This window comes from Phocoena sinus, chromosome 15, assembly GCF_008692025.1.
Source record: "Phocoena sinus isolate mPhoSin1 chromosome 15, mPhoSin1.pri, whole genome shotgun sequence".
NCBI classification, from domain to species: domain Eukaryota; kingdom Metazoa; phylum Chordata; class Mammalia; order Artiodactyla; family Phocoenidae; genus Phocoena; species Phocoena sinus.
The window spans coordinates 34,149,909-34,171,006 of record NC_045777.1 but is presented as its reverse complement, the minus strand read 5'-3'; the positions used below and the strand labels follow the sequence as shown (position 1 = coordinate 34,171,006).

At 38.1% G+C, this 21,098-nt stretch overlaps 1 long non-coding RNA gene across 2 annotated transcripts in view; it reads left to right on the top strand.

Moving 5' to 3' along the window:
• The first annotated feature begins 1,210 nt into the window (after positions 1-1,210).
• The window catches only part of LOC116740943, a 43,665-nt gene continuing 23,777 nt past the window's right edge, over positions 1,211-21,098 (top strand). For both annotated transcript variants that reach the window (XR_004345986.1, XR_004345987.1), the window contains exons 1-2: positions 1,211-1,329; positions 14,681-14,829. This is a non-coding gene — a long non-coding RNA (uncharacterized LOC116740943). The remainder of the gene's footprint in view (positions 1,330-14,680; positions 14,830-21,098) is intronic.

Below are 21,098 nucleotides of genomic sequence, written 5' to 3'. Positions count from 1 at the left end.
TCTTCTGTTAGTGATTTAAATGAGAACTGTTGACTCTCTTATATTGGCACACAAAAGGGATGGAAACACTGTGTCCAGGGGCTTCCTGCCAGGGTTACGTGCAGGTCACTGTAACCCAGCCAGAAATCACTAGATACCATAGTATATAACCTGAATCCTGATTGAAGATATAGTTTACAAAATGGTCAGCCTTCTGTTAATAGAGAATTCTTCTAGGGCTCAGTGACAAAGTTTATGTTTCTTGGACCATATAAACAGCAAATGACTTCCTTAATTTTGATAAAGAACTTCCTTTGTTAAACCAATTAAACGCTCGTGTTCTGTTGGAAGAGGTCTAGTTAATAAGCAGTGGACGGTAATACAAACGTTCTGGAAATATTGACCCTCTAGCAGGCCCTGTCAATGAAAACAATACCTCTTATTCTCAGCATACTGGTAAAACCCATTTTAAAGCCCTTTGCCAAAAATCAAGCACAGCTTGCCTGTTTGAAAAACAAGATGATTCTATTGTCGTCAAAATGATTTCTTAATTTATATACTTATTTTGATAGTTATTTATGCCTTCTCTCTACATCCCTACATGATATTTTATTGTAACTTAAAATATTTGTAGTGTTTAGGTAGGAAAACCCACTGAATCTATAGGTTTACTTAATTGAATGGAAAATGGTTGAGTACTTCAGAGGAAAGAATAATCAAGATGAGAAATAGAGTAGTTCAGATAAAATAAAATAAATCATAGTACCTTTATTTCTAAACACACTTGTAACATGGGTTAACATTGCATATTCTATATTCTTTTTAGTTTCCTATAAAACAATGAAATAAATTGAAATATCAAGTAGATTTTTTTTTAAAAAATGAGTAACTGGAATCTGTATTACAGCATTTAGTAAATATTTCAGCTATGTGGTAACTATCCCTAACTGCTAAGAGAAACTGAAAATTTTTTGTAGGTTATGAGACATGTAACAATTATATTTCAGTCACCACACTGGGTATTCTCAAACTCTGAGATCCCTGTAGCAGATTAGATTATTATTCAACAAGTATTCAGTCCCACCTCACCCACGTTCAGTGGAAGAATGTACTGCCCCACTCCACTGATTTTGGGCTTGACTGGCTCTAACCAATGGAATGTGAGTGAAAGTGACATTGTGCCACATCTGAACCTATGTGTTCAGAAACATCACGTTTCCATTTCTGATTCCCCCGGAGAAAAGCATGTGTCAACTTGCCAGAATGAGGTATGTGGAAGAGACCTGCTGACTGAAACCCATCTTCCCAGCTGAGCCCAGATCTGCTGAACCACACTGGACCTGCCATTCTGTGAGTGGGAAAATATGTTTATTGCTGCATGACACTGGGATTTTTGGGTTGTTGTTATTATGGCAATAACTGCCTGATACATTCAGGATGAGTCTCATTTTAAAAAATAATACCTTTTTCTAGTACAGTTAACCCTTGAACTACACAGGGGTTAGGGGCACCACCCTCTGTGCAGTGGAAAATCCACCTTTAACTTATAGTTGGCCCTCCTTATTAGTGGTTCTGCATAGGGGATTCACCAACCAGGGATTATGTAATACTGTGGCATTTGTTGAAAAAAATCCACAAACAAACGGACCAGCACAGTTAAAATCCATGTTGTTCAAGTTTCAACCGTCTAGGCACTGCCCCAGCATCTGTACTCTTTCTTCACTTTTATCTTCTCACACTTTTCATCTCCTCTTCTGAAGCCTCTAGAGACTAGCAAAGGATGTTCTAGCTGTTTGTAACTCAAAGTACAGCCTGGCTGTTTTACCATCACCTTGGAGCTTCTCAGAAATGCAAATCCTTGGGTCCCACCCCAGACCAACTGAATCATCTCGGGGGATGGGGAACCAGAAATCCCCATTTTAATGGTTTTTTGGGTTATTCTCTACACACATTAAGGTAGCCACTGTTTGCCCAGGACTGCTTCCATTTCAGCACTGAAAATCACTCTTCCTGGGAAACCCCCCAGAAGGTTGGTCACATTGAAATCTGCATTTTCAATGTAGATTTCTACAGTACTGGGAAGGCATAGTTCTCCTAAAATCCTTTTTCTGAAAATAATTCATGTCTTTGGTGATGGCCAAACAGAGATTTCCCTTGCTAAGTCACAAATCTCCACAGGAAGTTAATTTGTTGAGCCTTTCCAAGTGGAGTGTATTTTCTCCTGATGAAGGACAGCCTTCTCAGATGGAAGAAAGCAAGGATTCCCAAGTTCCTTATCTATTCTCTGTGTCTAAAGTATAAATAAATATTTTTCAGGTCCTTACCTGTGAGCCAGTCTTTGCAGTGAGCATTAGAATAGAGGCTTGGAGACACTGTGGGGTTAGACAAGAGGACAAGGAAAGAGGAAACACTAAATGTGTAGTTCTAAGACAATAGTTTCCTGTAACAGGTCTTCCTTCTCCAACATGACTTTCCCCTTCTTCAGAGACAGAACGGGACCACTTTATCCCAATTTCCTTAGGCAGCTATGGCATTAGCTTACGTGTGCTCTATGGTACATTGGGGATGTGATTCCCTGTGTAAATTAATGTAGGTTAAGCCTTGTGATTTCAGGGATCTCTATTCTCGTTAGCTTGAGTTGGATCCCATCAGACTGTGGGGCCCAAAGCAACCTAACCATCTTTGGATAGAATCCAGCCAAGAGTTCACCCATTGCCCTGAAGTTCTGCACATGTGCAGGAGCCACAGGAAGCCCCTGGATCAAAGAGAGTGGAGAGAGGCTCGACGGGGCTGCAGGAACATCGTGTAATTTACCCAAACCATCTGCAAGTGACATAAATACCAGCCGCTTAGAACACCTGCACCATATGACTCAGCACCAAGTTGGGAAGACAGCAGGGGGTTGAAATAAAAGAAAACAAAAACTTCAGTGACTGGAGCAAAACAAATCATTGCATTTTGGCGCCAGCTGCACTGGAAAGGAAAAAAAAGAAAGAAAGAAAATGAGTTGGCAATTTTTAGTCAATTTCCAGTCAAAGGGATCTGCCAGCTGGACTTGTCAAAGTTTATGATGGGGGTGGGGGCAAAGGAGGAGGGTTTAAAAAAAAACCTTTAAGAAATATCAAGTGCCAGAAACCTCCAATAGTTTCAGGGTCCTAGGTTTCTAGATAAAGAGCAGCTGCTTTTGAACTTAAGGGGAAGTATGATGATTATGACCTAGAAGGGATGGAGAAAGAGGGGCCTTTTTGATAGAGTGAACAGAGTGTAAGCAGGTGTGGACCTTGGGTGCACCATGCCAGAGAAAGCTTGCCCATGAAGTCCTGTTGAGCCACTGCCTCTCAACTCATTTGTTTAGACATAATGCCTCACAAACTCTCAGAAGAATACCCGCCCCCCAGACACCATGAAGAAGGCCAGCTACACAATTTCAAGACTTGAATATACCTTCACTAGGAAAAGAAAAACCTGATTGCCTGTGAGCTGTTCTAGTGAGACAGCCTCTGGAATTTCAATTATTCTGGGGTGCCTACTGTTTATAGCATTGACCTTCTATTTTCTCTGGTAGGGAGGAGGATATGATGAATGGTAGGCCCACCACTTTCTGCCTCATCCACCAGATGAATAGTCACAGATATTATTGGCATCTCAAGTGGCCCAGGTAGTCCCTCTGGCCTGATTTCCTTGGCCAGTTTCCCTTCCTTATCTGGGAATTTTGACCCTCCTGCTTTCCAACTAATTTTATCACATTATCTCTTTTTTGTTCAGCACTGTCCTCTCAGAAAAAGGTTGCAAAATCTCAGGCTGTTGGGATAGAAAGTCTCAATTAACCTCTAACCTTGTTTCAGTACCCATGGTTTGGGTTATTCCTTACACCTAATCATGGGCCCATTAACAGGTTGTCCAAAAACAAAACAAACAAAAAAAACCTGTTTTGACCAGGCTGTAATTGCTACTAAGTGACACTTAACAATGGTTCCTTATACCACTGCTAAATGGGCAGTGTGGGCCACTCAGGCGCATGGCTAACTCCTGGGCGGTGAGATTTATTAGTGCTAAGGGCCTCACTGTATCTCTTTAAGCGCTTCATCCAGCAACTCCTTTGATTGAAGGGTAGTGATTTTTTGGATTGCCATAACTGACAACATGGCACAAAGCACAAAGGACAACTCCCACAGAGGACTATGAAAGCCTTCCTCCCCTCCTGCTGCAAATATAATTAGTTTATGTTAGCTGGATAAAATCAGACGTTGTGAAAGGGTAGCCCAGTCTTTGTTTTTAGGCAAGATAGTGGAATAATTGCTTGATGCTCAGATCTGCAGGTGCTGTAAGGAGCTCATTTGGGCTTGGCAGCCTGCAGGGAAAGCTCATTTCCTCTGGAAAACCACAGAATTCCTTGTGACAGAGTCTATTTGCTGTGACAAGAGTGATTATCCATTTATGCCCCTAGGACAATAGCTGCCACACTCTGCCCTCACCTTACTCCTATTTTCACACACTGCAGGCATTGAGCTTCCATCCCCTCTTTTCTTATGAGAACCGTCAGGGCATGAGCACACAGACCAACCTGGCTGATCCTATGTGAGAAAATGTCCTGGGTGTCTTAAGACATAGAAGGCGAGGGGAAAAAAGCCCGTGGAGTAGTTTATTCAATATAAAGAAGACAAGAAAGAAAGAAAGAATGAAAGAAAGGAAGAAAGAGAGAAAGAGAGAAAGAAAGAAAGAAAGAAAGAAAGAAAGAAAGAAAGAAAGAAAGAAAGGAAGGAAGGAAGGAAGGAAGGAAGGAAGGAAGGAAGGAAGGAAGGAAGAAAGAAAGAAGGGAGGGAGGGAGGGAGGGAGGAAGGAAGGAAGGAAGGAAGGAAGGAAGGAAGGAAAGAAAGAAAAAAGAGAGAGAGGGAAGGAGAGGGGGAGAAAAGAAAAAAGATACTGTCATGAGTCACTGAGTAAACTGTCACATTAGGTCTAAGTGGAAAAATTAAGGGTGAAGAATGAGAAGATTCTCAAAAACAGTTTTGCTTAAAATAAACTACATTTTCCCCCATGTTCATCATTCTGTTTTCGTTTTCCTTACCTGTCTCAAGAAATAGTAATAGATCATAGTGAGATACCTAATTAATCTGGATCACAAAATCTTTAGAAACCAAGGAAAGTGCTCTGTACTTACTCTCCAGTGGACTCACTTTGGTTGTAAGAAAGTCCTTTTTCAGTTAATCTGTGAAAATTCTGCATATGTGATGAGGTTATGCTTTTAGCCATCTGTCCAAGAAGCAAAGGAAAGTGATTCTAAAGCCAGTGTAGGTTCTCTTGTACCTGCTAGTTGTATGAACTTGGACAAGACATTCAACTTTTTTGTTTACTATACAGTTGAGTTTCTTCAACAGTATAATGAGGATAATAATGTTGTATTGTATTTCTTACCAAACTGATCTCAGATTCAAATAGTGTGTTTTGGGATTACCCCTCCCATTCAGCACACAGCTTAATTGTGATAAATCTAATGTGGATTTTGATTTTAGTCTTCTTCAAATCTCTGTTGCTGGTGGCTTAGGCTAAGGGTATCTCTATGGTGGAAAATCTAGACCCTGGGCATTTCTATGAAGGTCATGAAACTGTTTGCTAGCCTGACATATCTTTAGCCTCTGTAAAAATTATTTAGATGGTGGGATTTGGATTAAAGCAGAATTTTACACATATGTATAAATGAGATGAAATCGACACTGAGTAAAACACCTGAATTTACCATATCTTGACAGCAATACAGGTCACACAACTAATCTAGACAGGTTTGTAGCCTTGTGGAGACACTCAAAAAATAAAGAACACAGTCTTTGATATTTTAAGAAGTTGTGCTTTTAATGTGTTTTGACGCCTGTTTTGTGGGGATATGTGCCTGAAGAAATAATGGTTATGTAGGGTGAGTCAGAAATCTAACTAAATGTGATGAAAAGGATTTTGAACCTCTTTATCCCTAGTAAGTCAAAATATTTGAACCTAGAGAAAAGTTTTTTTAAAAGTTAAGGAAAGAAAGGAAGGGAAAAGAAAAACTAAATACAGAAGGAAAGAAGAAAGCAAGGGAGAGAAGGAGGGAGGAAGGAAAAAAGGGGGAAAAAGAAAGGGAATTTGTGGGTTATACCTAATTATCAACAAGAATAAATGTTAATACACTTGAACTCCAGAAAGAGACCATAAAGACTTATGAATGATTAGATTCACAAAAATAAATCAATGAACAAAGAATCAAAACTACTGATGAGGGTCTCATTTATGACCAGCTTCTATCAGACTCTGTAAGATTATAAAACTAATATCCTTCCTTAACACCTCATTGTCTGATTGGACAGTCAGTTTTGAAATCATATTCAAGAATGCAGATACTAAAGGAGACATGATAGAAGCTAATAATGAGTACCTTAGGGTTTTGGATGGGAAAGTAGGCTGGAATGATCACCTATAGAATCAAGGACATGGGACCAGAACCTCAGAGGAAGGTTAAGATGTAGGATCTGGATCATAGGACATCATAGGGAGAAGATGGGGAAGGGCATGGGGAAGGAGCAAGACCATGTGGTGATAGATGAATTGTACCAATAGTCCACTCTTCATGCTATCTTGTAACCATGACCTTTGCCCTGCAATGTGCAGTGTCTCCTACTCTGGGTACAATGTTCTTTCTGCTCTATACCCTGATTCTTGCTTTGGCCAGTTGTTAGCAAACATGCTATCAACAGAGGCTGTAAAAATATACTAGAACTATAGAAAAGTCTTTGAATGTGTCTTTTTTTTTCTTGCTCTTCTACCTTTATCATGAGAAAATGCTCAGATTAGGTTTTGAGAACATGAGAAACGTAAGGCAGAGAATTGTCCCAGTTTTCCCAGTGGAGTTCCTCTTTGATAAGTTGACAATCAATGTATCCCAAACATAGGAGAGAGCCTAGCTAAGATCAGCAGAGCCCCCTAGTTCAACCACAGCAGACTGCCGGCACAGGAATGGACCAATTCAAGACAACAGGAACCTCCCAGCCAACTTATAAACTCATGATATAAATATGCTTATATTTTGAGTCAATGCATTTTGAGGTAACATTATTATTTCAATAAGTAACTATACACATGCCATGCTTTAAATTTTGCATTTAATAATATAGGCTTCAATTTGGAGACAGATTCTTCCATTCTTCATGCTATAGGTGTTTGGAAATCATATTTTGTAGAGGAGTAGGTATTAGTGTGGAGAGGAAGGAAGCTCAAAGAGTCATGTTTGTTTACACAAGAGTCATAGAATTGAGAAAAGTAATCATCGTCATTTTATTCACAACTACAATAGTGTTTCTGAAATAGCTAGAAACTAAGGAAAAATGTTTCACTCAATTGAATTCTCTCAGTTAGGTGCCTCAAGTAACATTTCATGAAATTAAAAAAGACATTTGAAATATTAACAATTCACTTTTTTGTACTGTATATTTTTGTTTTGAAAGTCAATCAATATTTATTCTTTTTAAAAACTTTTTAATTATGAAATATATATCATTCATATACAACATAAGATGATTTTTGAAAATAATAAAAAAGACTTACTACCCAGATTATGGAAGAAAAGATTACCAATAACTTTTAAGATCACCCCTCAAAGATCCTCTCCACACATAAACCCATCTGCCTTTGCCTCTCCCCAGAAATAACCACCAATCTGTATTTTGTGTTCATCCATACTTTTTCTTTAAGACTTTTAGCCTTATGACTCTCAAATATTTAGGACCAACTATGAACTCTCCTGTCTGCAAGGTCATATTTCCAAATACATATTACTCCATATATGTACACTTCATGCTCAGTAGCCTGCTGTCACCTCAGAAATAATATGTCTAAAAACAGACTTACCACTGACCCCCAAACCAACTTCCTTTCCAAAATATTTGAGGTCTGCCAATGCCCATACCCTGTCCTACAAGCCCAAGCCAAGTGGTCATGAGGTTCAACAAGGGATAAAGCATAAATAGGTTGGCACAAGTCCTTTTCCACTGCAGAAAAACACTTTGATCCACATATGGTCAATGGGTCACTAGCAGCATCTTGGAATCATAAAGGTTACATGTAATTACAAAATTACAGGCAGTCCCCATATTTTTCCACTCACTCGACTGAATAAAAACTTGGAAGCAATCAAGATGTCCTGCAGTAGGTGCATGGATAAGTAAATTGTGGTACATCCAGACAATGGAATATTATTAAGCACTAAAAAGAAATGAGCTATCAAACTGTGAAAAGACATGAAGGAAATGTAAATGCATTTTACTATGTGAAAGAAGCCAATGTGAAAAGGCCAGATACTGTATGGTTCCAATTCTATGACACTCTGGAAAAGGCAAAACTATGGAAACAGTAAAAAGATCAGTGATTACCAGGGGTGGGTGGGGGCAGGGTGAATAGGAGAAGCACAGATGATTTTTAGGTCAGCGAAAATATTCTGTATGATACTATAATACATTTGTCCAAATGCATAGAATTTATAGCACTATGAGTGAACCTTAATGTCAACTTTGGACTTTGGGTGGTAATAATGCATCACTGTAGGTCTGTCAGTTGCAACAAATGTACCACTCTGGGCAGGATGTTGATAATGGGGTTATGCGTGTGTGGGGGCAGGGAATATATGGGAAATCTCTGTATTTTCCTCTCAATTTTGCTGCGAACCTAAAACTTCTCTTAAAAAATAAAGTCTTTTAAAAAAAGCCTATTTAAGGAAAGGCAAAAATATGCAACTAATTCATTTTTCCATTCTAGAAAAAATCAATGGTGTGACAGAGACTTACTGTTAAATAAGACTGGAGACACTGCTGCTTTCATGTAGTTTATATTCTACTATAAGTGATAGCTAATGAGCAAATAAATAAGATCGCCTGAGAAAATTTTACATTCTGAGAAAGTAATAAAATAGAATGATTTGATAGAGTTGGATTTGAACAGGGAGATGCTACTTGAAATAGAACAGTCAAGGAAGGCTATTTGAAGAGATCACATCTAGACCAAAACTAAATGATGAGAAGTTGCTATGTATAACTGTAAAGAAAAATATGCACTAACTTGTGAAGAATATGAGGTTTCCATACAGAAGAGAAGGGAATCCAATTATAAATTTTATTTAGGGTCACATTATGGATAATATGGGGGTGACAGTGCTCCTGGCAGGAGTGTGGTGCACCAAGTCCTGTTTAGCACACTTTTCTATTCCTTTTGTTTGTTTTACTAACTACTTTGTCCTCCTATTTACTTGGGATTTTCTATTTAAAAATATCTCAAATTTGGCATATAAAAAGTTGTTATTTCATAAATGTGCAGGATAGTACTTGAACCATCTAAACTCTCTTATTTGGTTCTCTGAGATGAACCAAGGTACATCTAAATTTTAAAACGGGTGTATCTACAATAACTTTTTATTTATATCTAACTTTTGGTTTGTAAGCTTCAGAAACCAAAGAGAAATTTCCAAAAGCACAAAATGGAGCATGAGTCATGTAGCTGAAAAACTTGGGAGGAGAGGTGGTTTAGGTATGCCTGGATCCAGGGGGTCAACAAAGGGGTTCAGCTCTCTGTGTCTTGTCATCTTTTAGCTCAGTGTTCTTCTACATTGACTTAACTCTTTGGGAGATTTTCCCTACATATTATCTTCCAGCTTCTCATCCAGTTGTTTGAGAACTTTCACTTACCAATAGTTTCAAGCATGTGTCTCTGGAGGGTTTCAATTAACTAGGGTCATATGTCCAGCTTTGAATGGCTCTATCACCAAGGTACTGGAATACGTTGGTTTGACTAAGAGTACAGAAGGGTCTTTTCCCAAAAGAAAATCAAATACAGGACAGCTACAGGTAAAACAATGAGATTAGAACATTTCCTCACACCATATACAAAAATGAACTCAAAATATATTAAAGACCTAAATGTAGGACTTAAAACCACAAAACTCCTAGAAGAGTACAAAGGAAAAGCACTCTTTGACATAAAACATAGCAATTTTTTTGGATCTGTCCCCTAAGGACAAAAGAAATAAAAGCAACAAATGGGACCTAATTAATCTTAAAAGCTTTTGCACAGCAAAGGAAACCATCAACAAAAACAAAAGACAACCTACAGAATGGGGGAAAATATTTGCCAATGATATGGCTGACAAGGGGTTAATATCCAAAACATACAAACAGCTCACACAACGCAATATCAAAAACAACAACCCAATCAAAAAAACAGGCAGAAGACATGAATTGACATCTGTCCAAAGAAGACATAAGGATGGCTAAAAGGCACATGAGGGCTTCCCTGGTGGCGCAGTGGTTGAGAGTCCGCCTGCTGATGCAGGGGACACGGGTTCGTGCCCGGGTCCGGGAAGATCCCACATGCCGCAGAGTGGCTGGGCCCGTAAGCCATGGCCGCTGAGCCTGCGCGTCCGGAGCCTGTGCTCTGCAGTGGGAGAGGCCACAGCAGTGAGAGGCCTGCGTACCGCCAAAAAAAAAAAAAAAAAAAAGGCACATGAAATGGTACTCAATGTCACTAATTATTAGAGAAATATAAATCAAAATGAGATATCACCTCACACCTGTCAGAATGGCTATCATCAAAATGTCTACAAATAACAAGTGTTGGAGAGGAAGTGGAGAAAAGGAACCCCTGATACTGGTACACTTTTGGTGGGAATATAAATTGGTGCAGCCACTGTGGAAAACAGTATGCAGTTTCCTCAAAAAACTAAAATAGAACTACCATATGATCCAGCAATTCCACTCCTGGGTATATATCTGGAAAAAGCAGGAACATTAATTAATTTGAAAAGATACATGCACCCCAATGTTCATAGCAGCACTATTTACAATAGTCAATGTATGGAAGCAACTCAAGTATCCATGAACATATGAATGAATAAAGAAGATGTGTTGTGTGTGTGTGCATGCATATATATATATATATATATATATATATATAAATGAAATATTACTAATCCATAAAAAAGAATGAAATTCTGGCAGCAATGTGGATGGACCTAGAGAATATTATGCTTGGTGAAATAAGTCAGACAAGAAAGATAAATACTATATGATATCACTTACATGTAGAATCTAAAAAAGTAATACAAACTAATGTATATAGCAAAACAGAAACAGACTCACAGATATGGAACACAAGCTAGTGTTTTCCAGAGGGGAGAGGGAATGGAGGAGGGACAAGTTAGGGGTATGGGATTAAGAGATATATACTACTATGTATAAAATAGATAAGCAGCAAGGATATATTGTATAGCACAGGGAATTATAGCCATTGTCTTGTAATAATTTCTAATGGAGTATAATCTGTAAAAATTACTGAATCACTATGTTGCATACCTGAAACTAATATATTATAAATCAACTATACTTCAATAAAAAATCAAATACAGTTACAAAATTGTGGTGAAATCTTTTCTGGGCAGGCACAAATAATAGATATCGATGATAACAATGGTTCTCAGTGCTGTCCCCACAACAGCAGTGTCAGCACCACCTGTTGGAAATGCAAATTCCTAGGCTTTATCCTAGAGGTACTGAATCAGAAACTCTGAGGGTGGATCCAGTAATATATGCTTTAGGAAGTCATCTAGGTGATTCTGATGCACACATAAGGTAGAGAATCACTGCCTTACACCATGGTGCTTAGAACAAAATCCACTCCCCCCTTCCCAAAATCTACGAAGGCATATATAGTACCTTCTGTCTCTTACACCTCATCTGTGCCATCTACACCTTCTTACTTCATCTTCTTTCTGTTTATTAACATTCCAAGTAATTGTCATCTAATGGCATTGTCTGTGATGTTCCCTCAGCCTAGAATGGTCCTCAAGTGGCTAGTTGTTCTCATGATTCCAGTAGCCCTTCAAAAGCCATCTCTCAGAATCCTGACCAGAGTAAGGTATTTCCCTCTCAACCCAAACTCTTTGATCACAGTTTATTTCCTCTATTTTTATATAATAATTGAAAATTAACTTATTATTCATTGATTTACATATTCACTTAGACAAATATTAAGATAGATGGTTTGTTTTCTGTTTCTCTGTTCAGTAGCCCTAGAATGTAAGTGCTGTGTGGGTAGGAGTAATATTTGGCTTTTGACTGCAATATCCCTAGTAAATAAGACAGTTCCTGGCATAAAGAAGGTACCCACCAACTATTTATAGAATAATTTAATAAACAAATCTTTCAATACACTATGGTGGTTTCTGCTGCTCCATCATCTCCATTAAGCATCAAAATAAGGGACATTACAGAGAAATTATTAAGTATGGGAAGGAGGCAGTATGTCCCAGGGGGAAGGAACTACAAAGACCACAAGCATGCTGTTTAGTGGCACAAGCTGATGTGGCAACAATTTCTCAAATAAAACCATCCTGGTTTTCCAACCATGAAGCCCACACCCTTTCCAATGCTTGTGCTAAAGGAAAAAAGGGAGGAATTATCACTTTTAGATAATAAGGTAAGCTATTTAAGTTGGAACTTTCCTTCTTTTACAGTGCGTTTTCACCTTTTATGGGAAAACATTAGCCTAGGAAGAGAAATATGGGAAGAGAACTTATTTCAAACAATGTAAAAATTGAGGAATTTGATTCCAAGTTTGAGGTGGGAAGAAAGCTATAAAGAAAATAACTAAAATAAGAATTTAGGAATATAGATAAATATTACCACGTGGGTGAGAAGAAATAGATTTCCAAATAAAAGCTTGGGAATAAAAATTTCCTTAAAATAGTCTGCAAAATTAATTTATTCCAAGGGTTCACAAATATTGTGATGACTCTTGCAAATGTGGCATTTGCCTGAGTGTGGTTCCCTAAAATAGATTCAGCAATCTCTAAAGAGTGGCATGAAGAATTGGTTGGCAGTCAAAATTAATTTCACCACTGGAACATCAGTGTGGATGTTTGCACATGTCTGATATTACAGAAACCTAGATGGCCAGTTATCCTTTTTAATTGTTCCAAATACATGTCACAACTTATTCCTGACAGTAATTCTTGATGTGGAGCAAAAAGTTTGATGGATTCATCAATACGTTTAAACTTCCCTTTCTCCAGTGGATTCAACATCCTCTATGGGAAAAAAAAAAAATTGGAAGTTTATTTTCAATTGTTAAAATCCAGTGATATGAACTTTAGCTCAGTGCATTTTTCTTGCTTAGGGAAAGAAGCATCAGTAATAGCATTTAAATCAATTTCCACAATGGATTTGGAGGACAGAACTCTGAGTCAAATAGGGATGCTATCTATCATCGTGTCTGCCTTCCAGGAGGGAAACTGAATTAATGCAATATCCAAAGTCATTTAGCTAAGCTGTGACTAGAATCCAGGTACCCTGACCTGTGTTTTATTATCATTAAAACAATAGGATGTATAATCCACAAATTAGACCAAGACAAACAAACAACAAGAAAAAAAAATGAGCATGAGAGTGGATTAATAGCAAGCCAGGAAAAGCTATTTTAGTCAATTTTAAACTAAATTTAACTTATAGCAAATTAGGGAGATAAAAATATAGACTCCAGACTAGGAAAGCAGACATTGAATCCTAGTTCAACCACCTGGCAGTTTTTATTCTGTGTGTGCCTCAGTTTCCTCATCTGGAAAATGGGTTAATACCAATACCAATCTCATAGGGTTGTTATAAGGGATTGATGAGATAATGTAAAGTGTTGAGAAAAAGCGCTTAAAAAAAGAAACTGCTCTAAAAGCCTTTTGTTATTCATTAAGTTCTGTCAAAAATTCCAATTTTACTGATTGAGAATGAGGATTCTTGAAGAGCACATTTTTATAATTTAATTTTGATCTTCACCAAGGACAGACATGAACGCTAAGGAAACTATCCAGCAGGTAGCAGAATGTTTATCCATTGCCTTTACCCAGAATTACAGCTCCAAAATGTCAAAATCTTCCATTGACCATGAGCGATGGGGCACCTTCAGTGATTTCATGGGTGGAAGATTTGCAGTGAAGAATTAGTTAAATTTGGATTTTCCACATGAGTGAAATTAAAATGTAAATAGTCAAAATGATTGGGACATGAAAACTGCCCATAACTAAAGGGGCTACAAACATAACTAAAGGGGCTACAAACATACACCAAGAAGTGCCCTCCTTCCTTTATCATAAGTTTTGCCCTTTCATTCTGTCACATTTTAAATTTCACCCATTTCCAAAGGTTTTGCATATTACAGATTATTTTGAAAGGAATGCCAGGTACACATGTGGGAGACCTTTCTTATAATAAAATTGGATTGGAAAAAGCAAAACTATGAATGTTTAGCAAAAACAAACTTTGAAAGGAAACTCAACTTTTTTTTAATGTTTCCTTGGGCATTTTTCTAAAATCAGCCTTGTTTCTGCATAATATTTTTCTTGGTTGGGCAAAGCCTGGTTAAAATATTCATTATTTTTTTTTTAATGTACTATGCTACTATTTGCAGCTTCAGGTAGTTAATATTTGTGTTTAAGCTTTGCAGTCTAAATGGGAAAATCCACCCTAAACAGCATTGCTGAACAGCATGAAGGAATCCTTCGAAACAGGAGGTCCCTTTCCTGAATACCAATCAGTGTGGCTTTCCTCTGTGGCTGGGAGAGGAAGCACTGACCAATGTTTGCACTCCACCATGTCCTGCTTGTCACAAGCTTAATTCCTAACACTGGCCGCCTTGTCGACAGAGTTTCCGGATGGCAGAATGAATTGAACCTCTGAAGACTGGTGGCGCTACTGTGTCTCCAGATGACGTCAACATCTTCTGGGACAACAGCATGAAAAGATGAAATGGAATCAGCCAGAGCCTGGCTCAAGATTACCTCAAAGAGTACATGTGTGTATTAATACGATAGGCCAGCCCTATAAGAAAAATCATTGGTATAAGTATGCAAAGCTTGGGTTAGAATGCAGGTGTGGCTGAAAGATAGCAAGAGACCTTTGAATAATGAGTAAACAGGCTAAGGAAAAGATTCTCTTCACATGCACAAATTTAGATTCCAAAGTACATTTGCTAATATCTACTGTATACCAAGTCCATATCTACTATCTCATTTAATACTGATAACAGCTCAGATAGAAACTGTTAATTAAGGAAACAGAAATGGGAAAATTGAAGTTCACAAAAGGTTAAGCATACTTTCCCAAGAGACCAACTATTTATTCACTTTTTAAAATATATTAATTGAACACATAATGTGTATGAGAATCTATGCCCCTATTAGAATAGAGACACAATTATGAGCAAGACAGGGCAGGGACCTGAACTCAGGTAATGTGCAAGATTATATATTATTTAGTCCTTATAACTGTCAGTTCACTTAATGATCTTCTTAGACACACTAATATATCAGGTTATAATCCCTGATCTTTATATATAATCCTTACTGTATCTTTAAAAGGACATATATGTATGTACATATATATATATATATACACACACACACATAATAAACATAATATATATCATAATAAACACATACATAAGTAAATGTACTTACTTACATATGTGTTTATTATGAATTTCTTCTTTTCTTTGTCATATGGAGAAGAAATGAAATAACAATGCTATAACCGCTGTGTGTTACCTCCCATCCACTTCACAATGTTTAACTATTTTCCCTCAAGGGCTTTGAGATCATCAATCGACCTTGTTGGACCTTGTTATCTCACATAACTGCACTACTTCAAAGATTTAAGCATCCTCTTTCTGATTTCAACCTCTCCTTGTTGGTATCATGTTTTAACTATTTCATTATAGTTCTCTTTTGGTTTCATGATACCCTCACTTTCCATCCTCCCACACCTTCACATATCTCATTAGCCAGCTTATATTTAAAGATGCTTTACATCACTAACTGCCTTATTTATATCATAAATGGCCTTGTTTCTGTCTTTCTGTATTTTCTTTGCATTTTCTGGCAGTTCCCACACATAGTTTAGCATATTTTTTTGGTGCTCCATTCAAGCATTCAAACGTTGCTGGAGAAATTCACACAGTAGGGATATTGGATTGTACTACTGAATGATGATAATCATTATGAATGGGCTCTCGACACTATGGGGAGTTGTAGACTGAATGTATTAAGGGTTCCAATTCTTTGCCCTTTACTGTGTCCACACCCCCTTGCCATGGGCTTTAGAGTGTCTCCCACTAAAGAGGAAGATTCTATTTCCCCACTGTTTATCCTAAATTTGGGCATATGATTGGGTTTTGCCAATGGGATATTAGCAGATATGATGCATGCAGAGGCTTGGAAACATTCTTGCACATTTCAAGTCCTGCCTTGGCCTTAAGGACATGCCTTGGCTGGCCTGCTGGAGATGAGAGATACATAGAGAGAAGTCATTCATTCTAGTGACCCAGCTGAAGCCAGCCTAGATCAGTGACAGTCAGCCAGTCTCAAAATATGTGAGGAAGCTCAAACAACTCCAGAAGAACTACCAGGCTAATCCAAAGACTTACAAACTAAATAGAAGCCTATTGTTTCAAGTCACTCACATTTGGGTTGGTTTGTCACATAGCACTGCTGCAGCAGTAGATACTAACACTATTAGCTATAATTCTCTGATCTACTTGTGCTCTAATTCCCAAAGCAATTCGTTACTTCTCCTCATTCTCAAAAAATGCTTCACGGATATAATGGAGGCTATCTAATGTTAACTCCCTCAACCTCCTTCCATGAAATTTATGAACTCTCAGTATCCACATCATCCTGTCCTGTGTTTCTCCAACCTCTGTAGAGAGCTGACTATTTTGCTGCCCATGGAACTGATACTTTAGATACAATCCCTTCATTTATTATCTCTTCTATCTCATGTGTGTTCAGCCTTTCCTTTTCAAAATGATATATTCAACTCATTTCTTTCTGGCCTTTACCCCTTCTCTCCATGTAAAAATTTTATCATTGGTCATCAGTGACCTCCTAAATCAATTTTTTTTTCAATTTTCAGCTTAATTTCTCTCTCAGAAGCACCCATTACTATAGACCATTCTTTGATTCTTAAAATACTGTCTTCTCTTTATTTCTATGACACAGGCTGTTTTGGATTCCCCCTTACGTATTTGTTTACGTCTCTTCTATCTTCACTTCAGATTTAATCTCATTTATACTGCCAAGAAACATTATTTTTCAAGGTTTGTTCCTAGGCCCACTTATATTCTACAGTAAAACAAAGAGAACCCATCTGGGCCAATAGCTTCAATCATCACCTCACTACAGAGGACTCACAAATTAAGTGTCTCTATCACAGACCTCACCTCTGAGCTCCAAACACATTTATCCAGCTGTGTCCTTGATATCTCTGTTTGGATATCACTAACCCACCTCAAGTTTGGCAGTTTCAAAATAAAGTTCATTTTGTCCCTTCTCCCCAAATTGACTCTACCTTCCATGTTAACTATCTCAGAGAATGACAACTACCATCCAAATGGCTATCAGAGTCATCCTTTACAACCTATCAAATACAGCCAACTACAAGTCCTGTGGATTTTACTTTTTAACATCATTCAAAGATGGCCATTCTCTACCTCTCTAGGGCCATCAGCTTATTCCAAGCCACTATCTTCTCTAGCCTAGATTACTGCATCATAGTAGCCTCACTGCCACCAAAGTCGAGTTGGAATGTACAAAAATTGTCCTCTCTCTCTTTCACACATACAATCATGTTTAAAACACATCTAATTTTTTATTTCACTTGGAATAAAAATTAAAGTTCTTAAGATGACCTGAAAGGTATGATCTGGTTGCCACTGCCACTTATTTTTACAGCCTTGTTTCACACATGTACCCCTACTTTCTGCCTTCTACCCCTCTGATGTTTTCTCTTCAGTTTCTTGAACCTTCCATGCACCCTCCTACCATAAGCCACGCCTCCGGATAAGTTGCAGCCACCAGCTCCCCAGACACTTGCTACTTCTTTGGTCAGGAGCATCACCTCTCATGCACTATAGGAGCTTTCAGAAGATGAAGATCCATCTATCTGGACTCTTCTATGCCAGCTGCTGCTAAAAATTCTTCCAATCATATGCTATACAGTGTCTTGTCTTCTTAGTTTCTACAAGTTAGCCATTTTCAATTTGCCACCAAAAGTTCCCTGATTCTTAATTGTGAAATATCTTAACTTCAATGTATTATTGTCTATAAACCCCTGGATGAGGCCTACACAAATAAGCATATAGGAGTTTCAAAGAATCCTTCACACAATCTTTCCCTTCATTCTAGTTAAGTTCTACAATATCAGGGACTGTATTTGTTTTGTTCACAAATGCATTCCTAGCTCCTAGGGCAGTGCCTGGCAGTATAAACATCAATCAACATTTTTTGAATGACGGAGGGAAGAAAGGGAAAAAAGGTGGAGGGAAGGGGTAGGGAGGATAAAAAAGGAAGGAAGTAAAAAAGGGAGGAAGCCACATGGAATAAATATGATATTGTTGTTTTCAGGCTCCTGAATTCAGTTGTCAATAAACAGGAATTAATCCTGCCCCCTTGTGTTACAAATATCAAAGCAGTCTTTCCATAAAGAGTGAAATTTGCCAAACGTGTACACAGCTCTTAATATTGTGATGTCTATTCTTTCTTTTAAGAATATAGATGTATGTTTTTCATGTAGTACTGTAAAGACAGAGTCTGAAATGGTCTCATAAATCTCCAGGAAATGAATGTGAGTACAACCTTCAAAGACTCTCTCCTGGGCTGTACAACGTGCCTCTACAAGTTCCCCATCCAGCCCTGCAAACACTTTGGAATGTAGTTGCTCTCATGGAGATATTTTAGTGCCTACAAGATGAGAATTTCTCCTTTGACCTCTCACTTTCCCTCTCTTTAGATTGCTTATGTCACCTTTACATTCTGACATGTATTATACATACATGTTTGTCTCTTGGCCTGATTCAACAAGTATCTAGTGTGTTGCCATGGTTGTGTTTTTGGTTTTAGTTCACTGTTAACATTCTGACAGGTGGGGTCTGAAAATGCAGACAAGTTTCTTTTGCTTTTCTTTTGTTGTGAGATTTTATTTTATTTTATTTTTGGTTCCCTACAGAGTGGTGATTTCCAATTAATGCTTCCTGCATATTCAATTCAACAATTTAACACATATATACTGTGGTGGGAAGGAGGCAGAAGGAATCTTGTTTACTACATCAGAAGCTAAGGCAGAGCCCTTATAGGAAAGGTCTAGAAAGGAAGGGGTTAATAAGAATGGTTAATGATGAGGCGATTGCTTGTATCATTACCCCAGATAAGACACAGTCTCTCCCAGGGTTTGTCAACCAGATTCATGAACCAAAAAGAAAGCATGCCCATTTTTACACATTCCCCAATTTTATCCCCTCGTTTACAATATGAATATATATTTGGGGGATATATATATATATATATATATATATATATATATATATACGCATACATATGTATACTGAAAATATAATTATATATATATATATATGTATTTTTAATGGATCTGATCCTTTCTCCATCTGGTGAAATCTCTCTTATACCACTTTTTCTCTAGAGGATCTATATGATCCTGACCCAAAAAGGGTTATAGTAAGTCCCCTACATACAAACCTTACAGTTGCGAACTTTCAAAGATGCAAACGTGCGTTGAAGTCCTGATGGAATTGGAGACCCAGAGAAAGGACGAAGTGAGACAAGAGGAAGAAGAAGTAACTGAAGAACCGAAGAGATTCAGGACTCAGGAAATGGCAAGGGGATTTTCTTTTTTTTTCATAAATTTATTTATTTTATTTATTTATCTTTGGCTGTGTTGGGTCTTTGTTGCTGCGCACAGGCTTTCTCTAGTTGCGGTGAGCAGGGGCTACCTTTTGTTGCGGTGTGCAGGCTTCTCTTTGTGGTGGCTTCTCTTGTTGCGGGGCATGGACTCTAGGAGCGTGGGCTTCAGTAGTTGTGGCTCACAGGCTCCGTAGTTGTGGCTCGTGGGCTCTAGAGGGAAGGCTCAGTAGTTGTGGCGCACGGGCTTAGTTGCTCGGTGGCATGTGGGATCTTCCTGGACCAGGGCTCCAACCCATGTGCCCTGCATTGGCAGGCAGATTCTTAACCACTGTGCCACCAGGGAAGCCCAACACACAATTCTTACCTTTAAGAATCTTTATTAATTCATTAATACTTACATGCTTGAAGCATTGAATTAGGATTCCGTAATACACTGATGACCAAAGCACAATAAAATCCTTGCTTTCATGAACTTATGATCTAAAAAAGCAGATAGATATTAATCAGGAAATTACACTAATAAATATATAATTATGAAGCCATGTCACTGCTGGTTGGAAGCATTGGAAGCATGCACAGTGCAAGAATTCAATAAATTTTTGCTGAATGAATGAATGTTGGTTGACTGCAGTTGAAATAAGTATTTAAAGAGACAGGAACCTTGATTTAGAAAATGGAGCAAAGGAACTCATCTCATACTGAGATCTGAAAGATGATTAGAAAATAACCAAGAGAATGCTTCTGGAAATAGATGTTCTAAAAAGGGAGTATATTAGTCAGGGTTCTCCAGAGAAACAGGATACACACACACACACACACACACACACACACACACACACACACACACACATTGGGAGAAGGAGAAGGAGATATTTTAAGGAATTTGTTCATGTGATTGTGGACACTGGTAGGACTGAAATATGTAGGGCATGCAGGTAAGCTGGCAATTCAGGTGAGAGTTTTTGTTACAGGCTGAAATTGATAGACTGGAAACTGACGCAGGTATTCTATGTTAAGGACTTGAGGCAGAATGACTTCTTTGAGAAATCTCAGTCTTTGCCCTTAAGGTCTTTGACTGATTAAATGAGGTCCACCCATGTTATGGAAGATGATCTTCTTCCCTTAAAGTCTACTAATTTAATGTTAATTACATCTGAAAATATCTTCACAACAACATCTAGACTAGGTTTGGCCAGATAACTGGATACCATAGCCTAGCCAGGTTGAAACGTAAAATTAACCATCACATGATGCAATATAGACAAAGTCAATAGGAAGCTGGGACATTGGAGGAGCAGAATATGTCTGGACATCAGGAAGTGAAGAGGAGCATGAAGCTGGAAAGGTAGTGAGACAGAGGCTGGAGTTG